Genomic DNA, 18,646 nt, shown 5'->3' with positions numbered 1-18,646 from the left:
GATGCTATTCAAGACCCCCAGAATACACCTGACACTGTGGATGTTACCCAACCTTATACATATTGTCCCACATGTACAAACTTATGGATAAAATTTGATCTACAAATTAAGTACATTTAAAGAGAATAAATAATACGAAACACAATGACTACAGGAATATGTCATGGTGAAAGTTGTGTGGAAACATCTTATTGATAAAGAAATGATGTTCAACCTGGGAGGGTAGAACAGCACAATGCAAGATATCATTATGCCACAGAGAACAGTGTGCAATTTAAAGCCTATGAATTTTTTATTTCTGGAACTTTCCATTTAGTATTTAGACAACAGCAAATAGCAAGTAACCGAAGCAGAGGAATGTGGTATTAGGGAGAATGGGAGGTTATTGTTTTGCTTGGGATTTTAAAAAAAGATTTTTGTCTCTATTTGTTTTCTGTAGTACAATCTGTAGTAATTTCCTTGCCTTAGCTTCCTTTAATGCTGGACACTCAGACTGTTGGAGTTATTTTTGTTATGGTTGTTTTGTTCTGATGTCTTCACTTTTTGTTTTCTCTGTCTTTCTCGTGCATGTGCACACAGAGAATGTGCATGAGTGTGTGCTCATGTGCAGACCTGTACATGTACTCACAGGGAAAAAAAAGAGAGAAAGAGTGTAGGATATCCCACTCCATCATCCTCTCCCATATGCCCTTGAGTCAGTCTCCCACTGGAGCATGAGCTAGGCTGGTGCCAGCAATCCTTCTGTCCCTAACCCCGCAGCATTGTGGGTACAGACGCCTGTGCAGCTATATTTATATGGGTTTTGTGATCAGATCCTCACATGTGTGCACATATAATTATCTCTTCAGCTCATGATTTTCTTTATTTTTCTAAGGAAGATAATTGAACAATGAAGAAACATTAAAATGTTGAGTTTGTTTTTAAATTGTTATCTACTAAGAAGTTTAATAGTTTTTGGGAAAAATATTTTTAAATTCTGTTTAGTTATAGAGAGAGTTTTGCTTGGTAGCCCTTACTGATGTGGAAATCACCATGAATAGCAAGCTAGATTCAAACTCATTATGCTTCTGTTACCTTTGCCTTCTGAGTGCTGGCATTACAGGTACCTGCCACCACATTCCTTAATTTAGTCTACAATAAATTTGATGGATGAACATATTCATAAGAACATATGTTTTGAAAATTAAAATAGAAAGCACTTTTGAACATCGTGATAGTTTTAACTGTCAGCTCCATGGTATCTAGAATGGTCTGGTCGACAGGCTTCTTTTCAACTCTGTGGGAGATAATTTTGATTATGCTAATTGATGCGGTAACACCCACTGACTGTGGGTAGCATCATCCCTTGCCTGGGATCCTGAACTATACAAATGGAGAAAAGGACCTGGGCAGTATTGTGCACTCATCACCCTCTGTTTTCTGACTGTGGATGTGATCAGCTGGTACAAGCTCTTATAACCTCAGCTTTCCCTCCATGATTACTGTATCTTTGAACAGTAAGCCAGAGTAACTCCTTTCTCCCTTAAGTTGCCTTTGTCAGAATGTTTTACCATGGGAACCAGAAAAGAAACTAAGACAGTCATGTGACAGTAGATGAGCTGGCTGAGGCTGTAGGGTTGTTGAGTCTGTCTGGAAGACCCTGTGTGTTTCTGGTCTTGGCAGCCAGACTAGCAAAGAGGCTGCAGAGCAGGCACTGCAGGCAGACGTGGGACGCCTGTCTCATCCACTATCTTCTTGAGCTCTGGGAAAACTTGGAGAAGGATATTCATTTGTCCAATTAGAGATGGGCTTTCATTGCAAACCACTTCAGAGCCCACAGACCACAGGCATAGGGGCATTAGCAGATTCCTGGACCCAATATGGTGGCTAACGTGTCCACAGAAAAGCCACAGGGAGGGTTGGGTTTCCTTGTGGTTGGAGTGCGTGGAGTTAACAGCTCAAATTTAACCACATGGGCTTGGAACAGTGCAAGAAGTGATTGAGACAAAGTTAGCCTACTTTGGATGCAGGCCAATCTACCTTGTAGGAAAATGTGCCTGCAAGGCTCTGAGGCTCACTAGGAGAGATTTGCCTCCCCTGTGCATTAGGCAGATCTAATCGCAGTCCACTGAACATGCACAAAGACCGAACAAGAACACCCTCCACAGCCCAAGTCCTCAAACAATCGCTCCACTGGGGCTTTCTGAGCCAAGAAAGATCAATAAGGCTGCCCAAGAGGTAATTGTAACTTGGGCCCTCTTAGGCTAGTTTATTGTGTTTTCTCAAAGGACCTTAGCTGTTTACACAAAATGGGGAGATGCTGTTAAAACACTAAACCTTTTGATGTTTCACTTTCCAAATATGAACTTGGTGGGCATTTCTTAAAATCAATCAGCAAATATCTATCAAACAGCTAACTATCTGCAAGATGTTATGCTAAACTGTTGGGGTTCCGGGATGCTACAATTAAACTGTACACATGAAATTAACTATCTTACAACCAATACACCTAAGTGTACTTGTATAATGGGTTTTGTCTTCTCACAGCAATTACACCAGGAGATCACGCTCTTTGCCCAATGGTGATATGTGAGTAGAAAGTCATTCTATGAAACAATTTCTTTGGGCTTCTCTTCCACAGTCTGTGGTGCATTCTTTTGAATATGCATGGTATTGTGAAGATATGGTGAAAAGAAGTAAGGACAGCTTGAGGACTGTATTCTTTGGTTTAAGAAAAGGAAATGGAAGAGATGGAGAATTGGCTCAATAGTTAAGAGTGCTTTCTGCTTTTGCAAAGGACCCAAGTTCCGATCCCAGAACCCTGTGGTCTGTGGGCTCTGAAGTGGTTTGCAATGAAAGCCCATCTCTAATTGGACAAATGAATATCCTTCTCCAAGTTTTCCCAGAGCTCAAGAAGATAGCGGATGAGACAGGCGTCCTACGTCTGCCTGGTGCCTGCTCTGCAGCCTCTTTGCTAGTCTGGCTGCCAAGACCAGAAACACACAGCCAGGTCATCTCCACTGTCACATGACTGTCTTAGTTTCTTTTCTGGTTCCCATGATAAAACATTCTGACAAAGGCAACTTAAGGGAGAAAGGAGTTATTCTAGCTCACTGTTCAAAGATACAGTAATCATGGAGGTTTGAAAGTCTGTTGGTTCACAACTACCTAAAACTCCAGTCCCAAGGAATCAATGCCCTCTTCTGGCCTCTGTGTGTAATGCATTCATGTGCACATACCCATATACAGAACCACAGAGGGTTAGGATGGTGGTGAAAAAAATCAAAACAAATCTTAAATGAAAGAAAGGAAGGAAGGAAGGAAGGAAGGAAGGAAGGAAGGAAGGAAGGAAGAAGTGAAGTCTACGCACACACAAACAAGTCATATGTGACCATCTGGAGCAACTTTAGCTATATCGGCCTGCACTTGGTAATGGCCCCAGAACCCAGCAGCCAATGAAGGGTTACAGTCTCTGTTATCTCCACCTAGTGGAATACTCTCTGGCCATAAGAAGGAATGAAGTAGTGATGTACACTTCCACATGGGGGAGTGTTCAAACCATATGCTGAGTGATGGTCACCACAGGAAAAGGATCATCTATCATAAGGTTTAATTTACAAAGAATGTCTCCAAAAGGCAGAGACAAAGTGAATGAAAGGTGTTCCCTGGGCTGAGGATGAGAACATGGAATGGCAATGTTCTGAAATTAGCTTGGGATGGAGCTGTGCCATTGTGTCAGAGTCATTGAAAATGGGAACTTTATTATAATTAATTATATTTCAGTTACGCTTTAGAAGAGAGTAGGCTGTGGAGATGGATAAAATGCTTGCCTAATAACTGTGAAGACCTGGACTCAAATTTCCATAACCAAGTGAAGTCAGACCCAGTGGTGTACACATCTGTAATTCCAGCACTCCTACAGATACGGGACACAGAGACAGGAGAAAGCCTGGAGGTTTGCAGGCAGGCGAGCCTGGCTCAGCCAAACAGGGCAGAAGACAAGACCAATACTTCAGTTTGTCCTCGGGCATCCCCATGTGTGATGCAGCCTGTGTTATGCACACTCACATTAACACACATGTGTGAATGATGGCACACACATGGAGATTTAAAAATACATAAGAAGGTAAATGTGTTAGTAAGTATTATCCAAATTTAACTTGGGATCAGTTGTGAGCCTGTTGTAAAGTAAATACAATAAACAGAGAGAATTATATAAAAAAAATCCCCATTCTTAAAATCACAGACACAGTGGGAACATCTCAGAATGGGCATATAATCTTTGCAATGACAGACAGCTGTCATATGCAGAGTCTGATGGTCACTCCGTCCGTCACTCCTCTGAGATTGCTAACCCCACCACAGGCCTCCTTTTCCCACACCTACACCCCACTGAGAAGATTTGGTGTAGAATAAGGTGTTTATTTTTTCAATTAATTAATGTCAAACAAGTTAAAGCACTTTTTCTTTCCTCAAAGTTTAAGCTCATAAAAAAGAAAAGTGAAATTTCCTTCCTCACGGGGTTTGAGAAACTCTTACAGATAAATGTAGTCTTCACCCCCTCGTTGGGGACACTGCTCTTTGCAACAGTTAGAGACCATTATTGAAAATAACAACCAATCAAAATGCAGAGTTATGGAGCTCACTCCTGATGGAAAAATTCTATAACACAACTCCTGAACACACGGCTCAGGGTCAATGCAGAAGAGGGGCAGATAGAGTAGTAAGAGCCAGAGGATCAGGGAACTTATAGTAATGTCAGAGGCTACATCTCCATAAAGTCTCACCAACAAGACTGCCTAAACACGAGCTGAAAAAAGATAGCAACCATAGGCATGCTAACATGAATGGGGAGGGGGCTCCAAGAGCATCATTTCTGCTTAAGGAGCTGCAGACAACTGAGATGCTGGGAGCAGGAGAGATAGTCTTCCTCAGGGAGGAGCACACCAACTGGTTATTCAATAGCAAATGATCATCTCCAAAAATATATAAGTATACATGTAAGTATCATTATATAGACTGAGCAGGTTGTACTTACGTGTTTAGGAATATGCTTATAAATGTGCATATACATATACATGTTTGTATGTATGTATATATGTAGCAATAACTAATGAAAAAGAGGCCATGAATTTGAAAGAGAACAAGGCAGGGTATAGGGGAGGGTTTAAAGAGAGGGAAGAGAAGGGGAAAGTGATGTAATTATAATCTCAAAAAGTAAAAAAAAAAAAAAATTAAAACCTTACAAGCACAAATTTTGTTTTGATTTTCCTAGTAATGACAGATATCAAGCCATGGATTTGTGCATGGTTGGCAAGCACTGTGCTACTGGGTACCAGCCACAACCCGTGGATTTTTTAAAAGGCAGTTAAGAGGTGGGGAAAAGCCTTTCAAGTGGAAGCACGATGCTATCTCTCTCACCTCCCTTCCTCAAATCCTTTTAGGCAGTCCTTTTGTTCTCAATTTTTTGACAAATAACACAGTTTGATGTCATGTTTCCAAAGTCGCAGACACGTAATGATAACTTCCTCACTGTTGTCCGAATGGATGCCTCTGTTTTAGACTTTCCTTGGTAAGGGGTTGAAAGCAGACTCTCTTTGCTTTCAGTTTCTATTTCCCTCTACCACTGATGTTGACAGCCTGTGGTTTTTCTTTCAGTGGATGTACCAATGACACTGTCTCACTCCCCTCTTTCTGATCTTGCAATATCATCTTTAAAATGGAGAATCATTTTTCCTTTGCACTCTGAAAGGGAAACTCACTCATGCAGTGTGACATACAACACTAATCTCCAACATGTGTGTCAGTGGGACTAGAGAGATGCTTTAGTGGTTAAAAGCACTGGATGCTCACCCAGAAGACCTGGGTTCAATCTCCAGTGTTCAAAAATGACTCACAGTCACCTGTAACTCTGGTTTCAGGAGATCTAATACTTCCTCAGGAACAGCTATATAGCTAAAAAAAAATCTATTACAGGGGTAAGTGCAGGGTTAGTAATCTGTAGATATTACTTTAAATGAACTGAACTGGAGATGGAAAAGGCTGAGAACCTAGTATGTGCTTGGTTGTTCAGTCCATGAGGCAATCTTCTGGAATCTCAAAGAAGTGGATTTTAATACTGGGAAAGAAATGCCTCAATAACAGGATACCTCAAAACAGGACAAATGAATTTGCCAGCAAGATTGGCAGACAGCAGGCCAAAAGCAGGAATTAGGTTTGTTAATGTCCTGATAAATGCCAGTTGACCTGGAAAATACAAGAGTGAGTTGTTAAAATCCACTCCCATGGGCAGTATGGAAAGATTGGGGCAGTGGTTACTGCTCTGGGGGATGGACAGATGCTTGAAGTTTATGTACTGCAAAACCAGATTGCCTCTCTGTGCTGTGAGAACAGCTTCTTTGAGTGGGCTCACTGGATGTGTTCCATAGGTGCAGGTGGAAGCATAATGTGGAACCCAAACCCATCTGCTAGTCATGATGGAAGGACTTCAGAGTAAAGCCAGTCGAAGACATAAGACACAGGGAGAAGTCACCAAATGTTATCTTGTTCTTGTGGGGCCAATGGCTGAGCACCTGGCAATCCCAGGAGGTTGTTGAAGAGAGGAAGAAGCAGATGCTCAGTTTTGAAAATGTTAGCTAGAAAATAATGAATTGTGAATTAATCATGACTGTTCATGTATTTCCTGCATTGTATTCAGGTACTCTGTAACCATTGTGGCTTTGGTATAATAATATTCCTAGGATAGCTATTGTAAGCACTTGAACTCCATTGCTGATATTTGGCCTAGGTTCTTTAAGGGTACTTAAACAATATTAGATGGGTTTTCAGAGTTTATACAGATGAGTGAGCTTGTTAGGAAAAAAACACCTCTTACTTCAATAAAATTAATTATGCTAGCCAACAAAGCCTCCCAGATTTGTCAAACAAGTTAGTGGTTTAAAAAATACATCTCTCATAACAACTAAGCCAATCAAATCCCCATGTCAGTCACCTCTTTTCTAATTTCACCAAAGCCTGACTTAGCTGGGTGAAGCATGGCTCAGGAGGGCCTGAGACATTAACCATGATAACTACAGAACTGAATCCCTAAGATGGGGCAATGACCTGAAGATACTCCATGGTTTCATAGAGGATTATCATGGAGGAGGGGAACTGAAGTAGTGCCGGAAGGACTAGGGACTAGCCTTCTGCCTGGTAGTGGTGTCGTTTCATAATAAGACACCTTAAGTAAAGCAGCCCATACCCACTGTCTATGTCTCAAAGGCCCAGAGTGACAGAAGCAGTGGTGATTGAGAATAGGAACCCTACTTCAGACACTCTTCAGAAAGAAGAGTGGGTAATGAACAAAAAGAAAGGAAGTGATTTATAACTCGAGGATGGGGAAGAGAGCATCTTATTGGGTGTCTCATCTATCTGCATATATTCATGATGCCTAGGATATTGCCATGCATGCAGTTAAGGATAAAGAACTGTAGCTTGGGGTCTAAAGAAATGGCACAGCAGTTAAGAATTCATATGCTCCTGCAGAAGATTGGAGTTTGGTTCCTAGAACCCAGAGTGGGATGCTCACAGTCATCTGTAACTCCAGTTCCAGGAGTTTGGGCCCTCTTCTGGCCTCTGCAGGCACACATGAGCATGTGTACATACCACACACACAGCACACAACTTTTAAAATGAAATAAATCTTCTTAAAACTATAGTTTAGGTTGATGACAGATGGAAGAAAGATACTTACTTGGTGATTGAAAAAGTAATGAGCCTTTCCTCGTTTTCCTTCAGTTATGTGCCCTCTCTGTCCTCCCAAGAACAGAATTTGCCAACATAAGTTATCATATCTCAAGCTGCTTTGCCTGGGTGACAGTATCTTGACTTGGGTAGGGATGGGAATAAGGGCATCAGCAGTTTTGAAACTTTTAAGAACACATATGTTCCTGCCATCATTTTATTCTTGATCTGTTTCTTTTCTCCCCAGTTACAGTCTTTGAGTTGCATCTTGTTAGAAAATCCTTAATTTAGGGAAGACAGTTACAAACAATAAGGGATTTTTTTTTATTGTGGTAAACCATTCCCAACAAAAGTTGCTACCTAAGTACTTCTCAATATGCAGTTCAGTATCTAGTGTATCTATCTTGCTGTGCAACCAATTTCCAGAACTTTGCCGACTTTCAAAACAGAAACTATTGGTTTGACAACACCCCCACTCCTCCTTTCCCCAGGCTCTAGCCAAACAGCTACCATTCTACTCTGCCCCTATGAACTTGACAACTTTTATGTAATTCACACTTGTAGAACCACAAAATCACCGCGTTTTTGTGACTGGCTTATTTCTTTTAACACAATGATCTTAGAGTTTACACTGGTTGAAGCATGTGAATGGATTCCCACATTTTTAAATGTCAAATAATGCTCCAATGGTTATTATTTATTTAGTTATACATTGATGGACATTTGGTGCTGTTTCCACCTCTGGTCTACTAGGAGTAACCCTACTATGGATACAAGTGTATTCATATTTCTCTAAGGTCTTGTTTTCAATACTTTTGAATATATATCCTAAAATATGCTTCTAGATTATATTTTAATTAAAATAAGTTTTTTAACCCAGTGGGTGTGAGGTGTTGATTTTTTTATGCTTCACTGTAGACTAGTTGGGAATGAAATATTTCCTAGGTGTAAATTTCACTCTTCAAAGAGTCTTCAAGGAAGGCAGAAGCCAGGAGGTGGTGGCACACACATTTAATCCCAGCACTAAGGAGGCAGAGGCAGGCAGATCTCTGAGTGTGAGGCTAGCCTAGCACACAGTGAGTTCTAGGACAGCCAGAACTACACAAATAAACCCTGTCTCAAAAAACAAAACACCAAAAATGAAAGAAAGGGAAGGGAAGAAGAAAGGCAGAGACACTGCAATGGTTCCTAACCTTACAACCAGATCCAAATTTCCTACCATATAGCCCTAAGAGACTTGGTCCCCACTTCCTCTCCAGCATCACCTCCCACTGTACCTTTCCATCATCATGATGGCGAATGTTCATTGTCAATTTGACAGGCTCTGGAATCACCTAGCAGGCAACCCATACTTGTGAGTGGTTATTCGGATTAGATTAGCTTCTGGGAATACCTGGGAGGGATTATCTTGACTATGTCATTGAGGTGGGGAGACCCACCCTGAAGTAGGGCAACACTATTCCCTGGGCATCTGTTTTATACTGCACAAAAGGCAGGAAGCCTGCTGAGTATGAACCCCCTCAAGCTCCTGTCATCTTCATTTCCCTAGCATGTGGACTGCAGCCTTGAACTGGGAACACTTCCCTGCTAAATTGCTGCTTTTGTCATGTTTTCTTTTTCTTTTTCTTTTTCTTTTTTTTTTTTTTTTTCCACAATGGAAAAAAAACGATGATCAGTGGAGGAGTGACCCCAGCCTCTCTGCTGCTCCTGGGATAGAGCTGATGGGGCATTTTCTGCTTGCTGTTCCTTTGGCTTGAGTAGCCCCACAAATCCATGTGGTTTGCTTTTTGTTGAAGACTTCCAACCACATGATAGCTTATCAGACACATACCACCTAAACTATGATAAGCCACCCTCTTGTCATACACATACTTCTTACCCTGATATGCCTTTTAAAATTCATAATACTAAGCAATTAATGTATTACTGTACTTATTATTTCTTTAAAGACAGGGTGTTGCTATGTAGCTTTGGCTGCTTTGCAACTCAGCTATATAGACCAAGCTGGCCTTGAAGTCACAAAGGCCTGCCTCTGTTTCTGGAGCCCTGAGATTAAAGGTGTGAACCACCATGCTTGGCTTTACACACTTATCTTTCCATGCATGTGCATATATACACAGCAAGTAGAAGTAAGTTGCACGAAGGCAAGAATTTATGCAATCTTAGAATGCATAAGAGTGCCTAGAACACGACAGATGCTCAACATATATGGGCACAAATGAATGAATGAATAATTCAAATAAAAACACATTCTGTCTTGTTCTTCTGTTCAAGCTAAGAATTTTCAATGGGTAAGAGAAACTGGTCATTAAGACACAGAGGTCTGGCATGCAAGAGGTGTAAACCAAGCCCAATGTTTCTCCTGAGCAAACAGCACCATCATCTACACACCTGTACACATGCACTTCTCTTTTCTAATCTGCACACTCTGTGTACCAGAAAGTCCCATAATATCAGCCTCCAAGACAAATATTGCTGTCCTTGTCCAGGACTGTCACTGGCAGCCACTATTCTCTTTGACTCCTAACTTACCCTCTTTTCAGTTCTTGACCCATCCTTACCTAATTTGCATGCACTGGCCAGATATCGATTAAACAAGCTAGCCAAGGACAGATTGCTATGCTGCCCACAAGTCCTCCAGTGGCTACGTACATTTCACATCATAGTCCTTCCCATCACTTTCAACTCACCATTTGCCATTCTCGCATTGCCCCTGTGTTCCAACCCATACTAGTGTGTGTGTATAACATTTTAAAACCCTGAATTCATTCTGACCTGAAACTTTCCTACCTGCTTCCTCCTGCCCCTCTTTGTAGAGGGGCCCAAATGCCACCTCATTATAAAGACGTCTGTGTTGGTTTGAATGAGAATAGCTCTAATAGGCTCCTATGTTTGAATGCTTGATGGTTCCTAGTTAGTGGAACCATCTGGGAAGGAATAGAAGGTGTGTCCTTGCTGGAGGAGGTGTGTCCTTGCTGGAGTGTCACTGGGAGTGGGGCTTTGAGGTTTCAAAAGCCCACACCAGGCTTAGTTCCTCTCTCTTCCTGCTATGTAATGTGTCATGTGAGCTCTCAGCTACTGCTCCAGTGTCATGCCGGCCTGCTATTATGTTCCTCACCATGATGGTCATGGAACTGTAAGTGAGCCCCCACCCCCAGTAAATTCTTTTTTTTTTTTTTTTTTTTTTTTTTTTGAGTTGCTTTGGTCATGGTGTCTCTTCACAGCAATAGAACAGTAACTAAGACAGCATCAGCTATGGCCTAAAAATGAAATGTCTCTGTTAAAATTTAAATATGAAATTGCTGGAGGAAGTGATTACTGTGGGGATGCCCTTGAAGGTTATCCCTGATCTCCAGTCCCTCCTCCTTTGCTTCCTTTCTGCAAGAAGTTAGGAAGCTTTCTTGTGTCACCTCCTTGCCACTGTAATGTTCTGCATAAGTGCCAGTCATGAACTTAATTAACCCTTAGAAACCAGGAACTAAATGAACCCTGCCCCACTTTAAGTTGGGTATTTGTCATTGTGACAAGAAAGCATTACATAGTCTTTAGTGTAGCATAACTTAGCCCTGCTTGTCTATCCTTCCTTCCTTCCTTCCTTTCTTCCTTCCTTCCTTCCTTCCTTCCCTCCTTCCCTCCCTCCCTCCTTACTTCCTTCATTCCTCCTTTTATTCTTTTTTTTTTTTTTCAAGAAAGTATTTATCTGTGTGGCCTTGGATGTCCTGGAACTTTCTCTGTAGACCACACTGGCCTCAAACTCACAGTGATCTGTCTGCCTGTGCTGGCCAAGTGCTGGGATTAAATGTGTGGACCACCAACAATCAGCTCTCTTCTTACACTTTCTGTTTTTCCTCCTTACTTTCTCTTTTTCTTTCTCATTTCTTTCCTTCCTTTGTTTTTATTTTCTTTATAAAATTTATTTAATTTTCTGTCATTGGGCATTTTTCTGTGACTAATGTGGCCATTTTAAATGATGTCATAGACAGCCTCTACTAGGTGCCTCTTACTCTAGTATGATTATTTTCCCAGGACAGCCCTAGAGAGAGAATTGCAAGTAGAGATGGCACATTTTCCTGACTTTAAGGGGCTGTCCTTAAGTCACATCTATTTTTCTTGCTTCTATGCACAGTGCTGTGTGTCCCGGCTTTGGCATTCTTCAGCACAGGTGAAGAAGGCGGGGATCCCCCCCCCAGTGAAGCCCCCTCCCAGACTGCTAGGGAGTTCAACCACTCCGGCACTACCCAGAATTCAGAGGTTCTCTCCTCGGCACCCTAGGAATGACCTGCAACACCCTCTCACTGGTGGATATTTTCCCCAGGAACCCAGATGGATCCAGTCCCATGATTGTTAGCTGAGAGTCTATTCTGGTTCAAGGGCTATTTGAAATTTAAGCTTCTAGAAAATTGGGTTTTCCCCGGGGTTCATACTTTCTCCTCCTCCAGTGTCTTTGCTCATGGTACTCTCAGAGCCCTCTTCCTTCTCCTCAGGTATAAACTCTCCTTCCATTTCTATTACAGCTTCAAGCTCTGCAGAGAATGGTATGATCAGCATTACCCGACTGGGCACAAGCTTGCTTATGTCCCAAGCTCCCAGCTGGCCTCTGATGCCTCTCACTAGATAATGTGCCCCAGGATCGCTCAGCTCAGAACCAGCTCACACCATGGAGACATAAGAGCAGATTTACACTGCAGATATGTGAAATCTGGTTTCTGGGAGGAAAAGTTGCTTTTTTTCTGATGGAATGAGGCAGAATGGGTCCTGCTTCAAGGTGTGGGTGCAGCCTTGCTGTGGGTGGGTAGTATCTACAAATACAGTGGGAAGCAGCCTGCCATCTAGTTCACAGACTGGGCTCTCACAAGTCACACCCCTGGGCCTTGTGGCTACCTTCCCCTTGCTATGCTTGTTACCTGACCCACCTAGCTAGGAGCTACCACCAATCTGGAGCCCCTGCCTCGAGCCCAGTTCAACACTGCTTTACTGGGTGTTCTAGGACATGGGTTTATACATACCATCATCCATAATCAGTGTCCTTGTGTTATTTTCTATCCTACCACCCTGTCTGTTTCTTCAGAAACCTCACAACTGGTAACTGCCATACTTAGTTGCCTACATGCCTACTGTCTGCTCCCACAATGAAGCTATAGGCGCCTAAAGTAGTGTTTACATCTCATTGTTTGTTACTGTAATGTAACCTAATGTCATAAATATTACTCATAGTGATATATTAATAGGCAATAAAATTCATAGACATACAAATTAATGAATGGATCAATGAGTGGAGAATTATTTTTGTCTCCAACTCTGAGTTTTTTATCTTGGTGTGGGTTGAATACTTCTTATTCAAAACAGGACCATCATATCTGAGATTTTGGACTTTTTTCATATACAAAATGAGATTATTTGAGACATAAGTCTAAACAGAAGATTCATATATAAACTTTTACACATATATCTATTTTACATAATAGTTTTAGTAATTTTTTTTTGCATGAGACTGATTTTACGATAAGTAATTTTCCATGTATGCCATCATTTTGGCACCCCAAAAAAAAAACTCAGATTTTGGAGCATTTCAGATTTCAGATTCTTGCATTGGGGTCACTCAGCCTGTACCATCTGCTGTTGAAGCTGATAAGAATGAGTGAAAACAAAGGACGGGCAAAACTATTGATATCTGAAGCCCTGTACCCTCTCACATGGGGTGCATTCACCAGCAGCTTGTTATTCTTTCTAGAAAAGCATAGAATCAGCAGGGTCTGTGATGTTGATCTGAAGTATTTCAGTTTCTATTCTTGTTCAGAAAAAGAACCCAAAACAGAGGATGTGTAAGCATGGACACACACGGTTAATTTACAATTTCCAGGGAAGTTATAACTGAACTGTAAGAATTTTTCCTAACCAGTAGCACCCTAAATGAGTTTTCAATGACATCATTGTATTTAACTGCCAATCCTTGAGCAAACTTTTCTAGGTTGGTAAAGATGGAAATAAAAAAAAATGAGGCTCACAATATTAGTCTGTAGAAGCCCCACACTGAGCAAGTCGTGCTTTATATTCCCTTTTGCCTGAGAATTTTTATGAAGCCCTGAATGTATAGGTATATAAAATAGGTTTGCAAATTAAAATATTTGCTGATAATAATGATAGCACCTGATAACCAACTGTATTTTAAAACAATTCTTTGATGTATGATTTTAACATTAAAATCAAAATAATAATGAGATACCTGTGCTTGTTTTATTTATTCACAAAGAATGAAATCCTGGCTGAACATTGCACACTGCAGGATACAGGGTGTCATGAACATTTGCCAGAGCTGATCAATATTGTGATATATTATTGTCAATGATGAGAACAACACTTTGAAAAATGAATAGTATGTTTAGGGCCACTTCAGAAATCGTTGGAAATTCCATCCTAATCTGAGGCTATAATTCATTTAATAAGTTTTCTTATGAAATTCATGTCATCAATCTTTAGTACCAACCAAGCAATCTAACACAAACAACCAGAGAGGTACCAATTTGATGCATCCTGAAGAATGATCACAAGAAAGTATTAAAAGTCATTAGGTTTCTATGACAACAGAAAACCTAGCATGTGCAATATAAGCATTGCCATTCATAAGAAAAAATAATCTTTGATCTGAGCCCAGGAGTTTCAGGCATCATTCATTGGTGTATGCCATATGAGGGCCGGGACAGTACAGAGTGAACACACTGTATAGGAACCAAGTCTACAATGACAACATGTGATTCATCATGGCAGTGTAACACCTGGGAACATTATAGATTTGATTTTGAATTAAACTTTGGTGCCTGAGCATACAGAAAACTTATACTGTTGACCAACTTTTATGACCCTCACTTCAGTTCAGTTTATGTGACTCCTATATAGGGTTAAGGACCTACAATTTAAAAATGGGGGGTGGGCTATAGGATCAATGCACAAAGAAGACAGCTCCCAGGATTTCCTGTTGGGTTATGCTGCCAACCAGCTGTGGGTGGTCAGTCTAGAAGGGGGAGACTGAGCAGAAGAAAGCCTGAAGTTAGAAACATGAAGCCAAGTCTCTAGGGTCTCAGAAGGTCTTGAACATAATCTAGTTCCTTTCTCCTTTAAAAATGAGGGAGTGCGTGAATGTTGGGGGAGATAGACAGACTGGAATCTACAAAGAAATAAAGACATAAGATTTGGAACCAGTGAAGAGTCATGTCAGTGGGGCAGTCATTTATCGGGACTGTGGAAGAATGAATGCCTACATGTGTAGTAGCAATAGCTTACAAAATATGAGGCCAGGGAATTTGCCCTTTCCTCCATGGCCTCCTCAAAATCCTTCAATCAAACTTTGTTCTTTGGGGCCAAAACATCAGTCTGTGCATAGTGGTGAATGTTTATAATCCCAGCACTAGAGAGGTTGAAACAGGAGGATCGTTGTGAGTTCTAGGCCAGCCTGGAATATTATGTAGTGGGTACTAGGCCAGTCAGTGCTGGATATTAAGATGACATTTCAAAAACAAATTAACCAAAACATAATGAAAGGAAGGAAGGGAAGAAGGAAGGAAGAAAGAAACATCTGTCTTGTATGCCTTAGCAAAGGACAAAAAGGACTTTGTACCACCTCTCACACCTCAGTTCACTTTCATTGTGTGTTTAGAGCCCTGTGTGGATAGTTCTGACATATACCACAGGCTGAATGGGGATGACCAATTAACACTGTCAGTCATGGATAAGGATGCCTAGTTAGCACTGTCAATCACAGGCAATGGCAGGAGCCACGACTAGATGCTGCATCAAATATCTATCATATGAGACAGTGAATAGATTTAAATTCTTCACTATCATTTGTAGCTTCAGTTTGATTTCTAATCTAGAGTAGGGGGCTCTGTCTTCTGGAAAACAATTTCAGATATCAACAAACTGAGAAAGATATTTCATGGACTCAGTAGCTTCTACAATCATGTCATTCAGCAAACAAATATGCTACAAAGGCTTTGCTTCCAAACACACATTTCCTTCCACTGCTCCTTCCTTCTTTTACTTTCTTTTGCTTTTGTTCCTATTTTTAAAAATAGGGTTTTTCTGGGCATGGTGGCTCACACCTTTAATCCCAGCATTTTGGAAACAGTCATTAGGGGACAGAGGCATGTGGCTCTTTCTGAGTTCAAGGCCAGCCTGATCTAGATAGCAACATCTGGGACAGCCAGGGCTACATAGAGCGACCCAATCTCAAAAACAAAAGCAGTAAATAAATGACTCAAAAAACAGAGTCTTGTTAGATATAATGGAGTGACCTGCAACTCACTACCCTTCTGAATTGTCTTCTGAGTGCTGGGATAACCAGTGTGTATTACCATGCCCAGGAAGAACTCTGTGTCTATCTTTTACCCACAGATCCTGTTTATATGCAAGAGAAGTTAGGCTTTTAAAATGACCTTGCCACCAGATGGCTAGTGAATAGTGGCACCAGAGTTAGGTAGTGGCAAATGTCAGGAGCTCACATTACACCAAGGGTGCAGGGACACATCCTTGGTGCCCCCCCCTCTCTCTTGTGGTGCTAATGTTCAAGCCTACAGTATAGCACACACCAGGCAAGTGCTCACCGCTGGGAAACACCCTCAGCCCAACTTTTGTCTTTTCTTTTGAGACAGAAGAACCTTGACAGGAAAGTCAAAGATGCGGGGACACATTCCTATCCTAAGACTCACAAAACTTCAGATCCACTCGTGAACCTGACTGAAACTCTATCCACAGCTCTTGTGTATATGATGAAAAAATACACAATCACATCTAAGAGTGATTGGTCAAGAAAGACCTCCTGAAAGGAATAATTCCAGATGAGGTTCCTGAAAAATCCAAGAGGAGTGGGGAAAAGATTCTGAGAATAGGAAGGAGAGATTCTTGTTCACAAGTGCTATTGTTCTAGCCTTTCAGATGAACTGAGTATGTAAATGTCTTTGAACCTGAGAAGCTATATAAAGAAATCACTTTTCATTTCTTGAGGAAATTCTATTATGCTCTGTTTAAATGGCCAAAACTCCAGGGGGCCTGCAAAGATTATTAAAGAGAAATTGGTCATTAAATTGGAGCTATCTCATAAGATGAATTTAAAAATCGAGCTGTCAAACCCCTTGCTGAAAAATAAAGGGCTGTCATAGAATTATCACAGAGGAATTCTGAATACTGTAGTGTGGCTTCTTTTTATTTTGTCTTTGTGATTTTAACCCTAGAACCGATTGGGGAACTGAGAGTATGAACAAATACATATGGCAAATGTCACAATGTGACTTGTGGCTGCACACTGTGTCTCACAGGTGTGACTTTAGCCACTAGCTTATGTAGAAGGCAAGCTGGTGAGGTGCAATTGAATTACCCTTTTTTAAAAATAATTTTCATTTACTCTTTGAAATTTTTATACATATATAACATATTTTAATCTCACCCACCCACTACTACTCCCTTTGTCTCTCTAAGGGACTTTATGTCTATTATTATTGCTGTTGTTATTAACCCCCTGAGTCCAGTTACTTCTGACCACAAGTGCACCACACTGCCAAAAGCTCCTCCAAAAAGGATGGAATCTTGGAACCTCCTTCTCCATTCAAACTGGGACTTTGGCCAATTTGGTCTTGTATAAAAGTCTTAAGTAGGTAACTATCTCTGCTGTGTGTTTATGTGTGCATCAGTCATGTCACATGTGGAAGCCAAGATTTTGCAGCTCTCTTCCTCATCTTCCATCCCTTCTTTTGTTCTATCAACTTTTCCTCCATGTTCCCCGAGCCTTGGGTGGGAGGATGGGAGGAGATTGATACAGATGACTCACCTAGGCTGAGCACTCACATTCACCTATTCTTAGTATTTTGACCAGTCATGATTCTGCATTAACCACTACTCACTGCAAGAAGTTTATTTGATCAAGGCTGAGATCACACAAATCTTTGAGTATAAACATAAATATTAAGACCATAGTTTGGCTACATGGCCATTGAGTAAAATAATATCAGAGGGCTTCTCCCTAGTACCTATGAGTCTCCATATTATGTGCTTTTTTCATGGGTTTACAATCCTGGGTGAAACCCCTCCCTTTGGAGCAGACTTCAAATCTCTTCAGTCAGCACTTGGTTACCCTCATAGCAGTCATGCCACTACTACATCAGGAGGCTCATCATTCCTGGCATTAGAGCATGCAGAGTCCAGTGCTGGTTAAGAACACTGATGTTTCCTTCCCCAGCAGCCTTCACAGCACCATGTAGGTCTATGAAAACTAGACATCAGGGAGGAACTTGCTAGTCAGTTTGAGATTCCACCCTTAAACATGTAAATCTAGACTGCAGCATCTAGGTGCTGTCATTGTCATCCACCATGAAGTGCAGAGAGCTCTGGAAGGATGGTCCCCAACCTGTCCACAATACCCATGATGATGTTGAACTCCTTTCCCAAACAGAACCTATACCAGACTCCACAGATGAGAAAATAGTTCAGTTGAGCAGTTTAGAAAAGTAGTCTACTCACACACAGCTGTTTGTCAAAGCTGACTGTTGAAAAAAATAAATGCCTTTTGCCCACACCCTGTGCATGGGCATATGTCTCCAGTTGACCAATCAGAGCATGTTATCCTACTCGAAGCAGAGAGATGGACATGTAGTACCAACAAAGTCTCCTTTGGGGGTTGATAAGTAGAACAATGACTGGGGACAAAAGGTTCTCTGCTTTTCTATTTCTCTAAGGATGCCACAAGCCAGAGATAACCTGTGATCATCCATGGTGATGTCATATGGAAAAAAGAAACTGTCAAACAGAATTGGGTGCTTATATAACCAAGAGGGGACAGTTTTGTGTTATATTTTGAACATCTGGGTCCAGCCAAGCCTGAAGTCAGTTCACTTTTAGATGATCTAAGTTGACAATTCCCCTTTATCACTTTAAGCTAGCCTTAGCCCTAGTTTTC

The sequence above is a fragment of the Phodopus roborovskii genome, unplaced genomic scaffold, assembly GCF_943737965.1.
Source record: "Phodopus roborovskii unplaced genomic scaffold, PHOROB, whole genome shotgun sequence".
Lineage (NCBI taxonomy): Eukaryota > Metazoa > Chordata > Mammalia > Rodentia > Cricetidae > Phodopus > Phodopus roborovskii.
The sequence above is the reverse complement of the archived record's forward strand: the minus strand, read 5'-3'. Positions refer to the sequence as shown.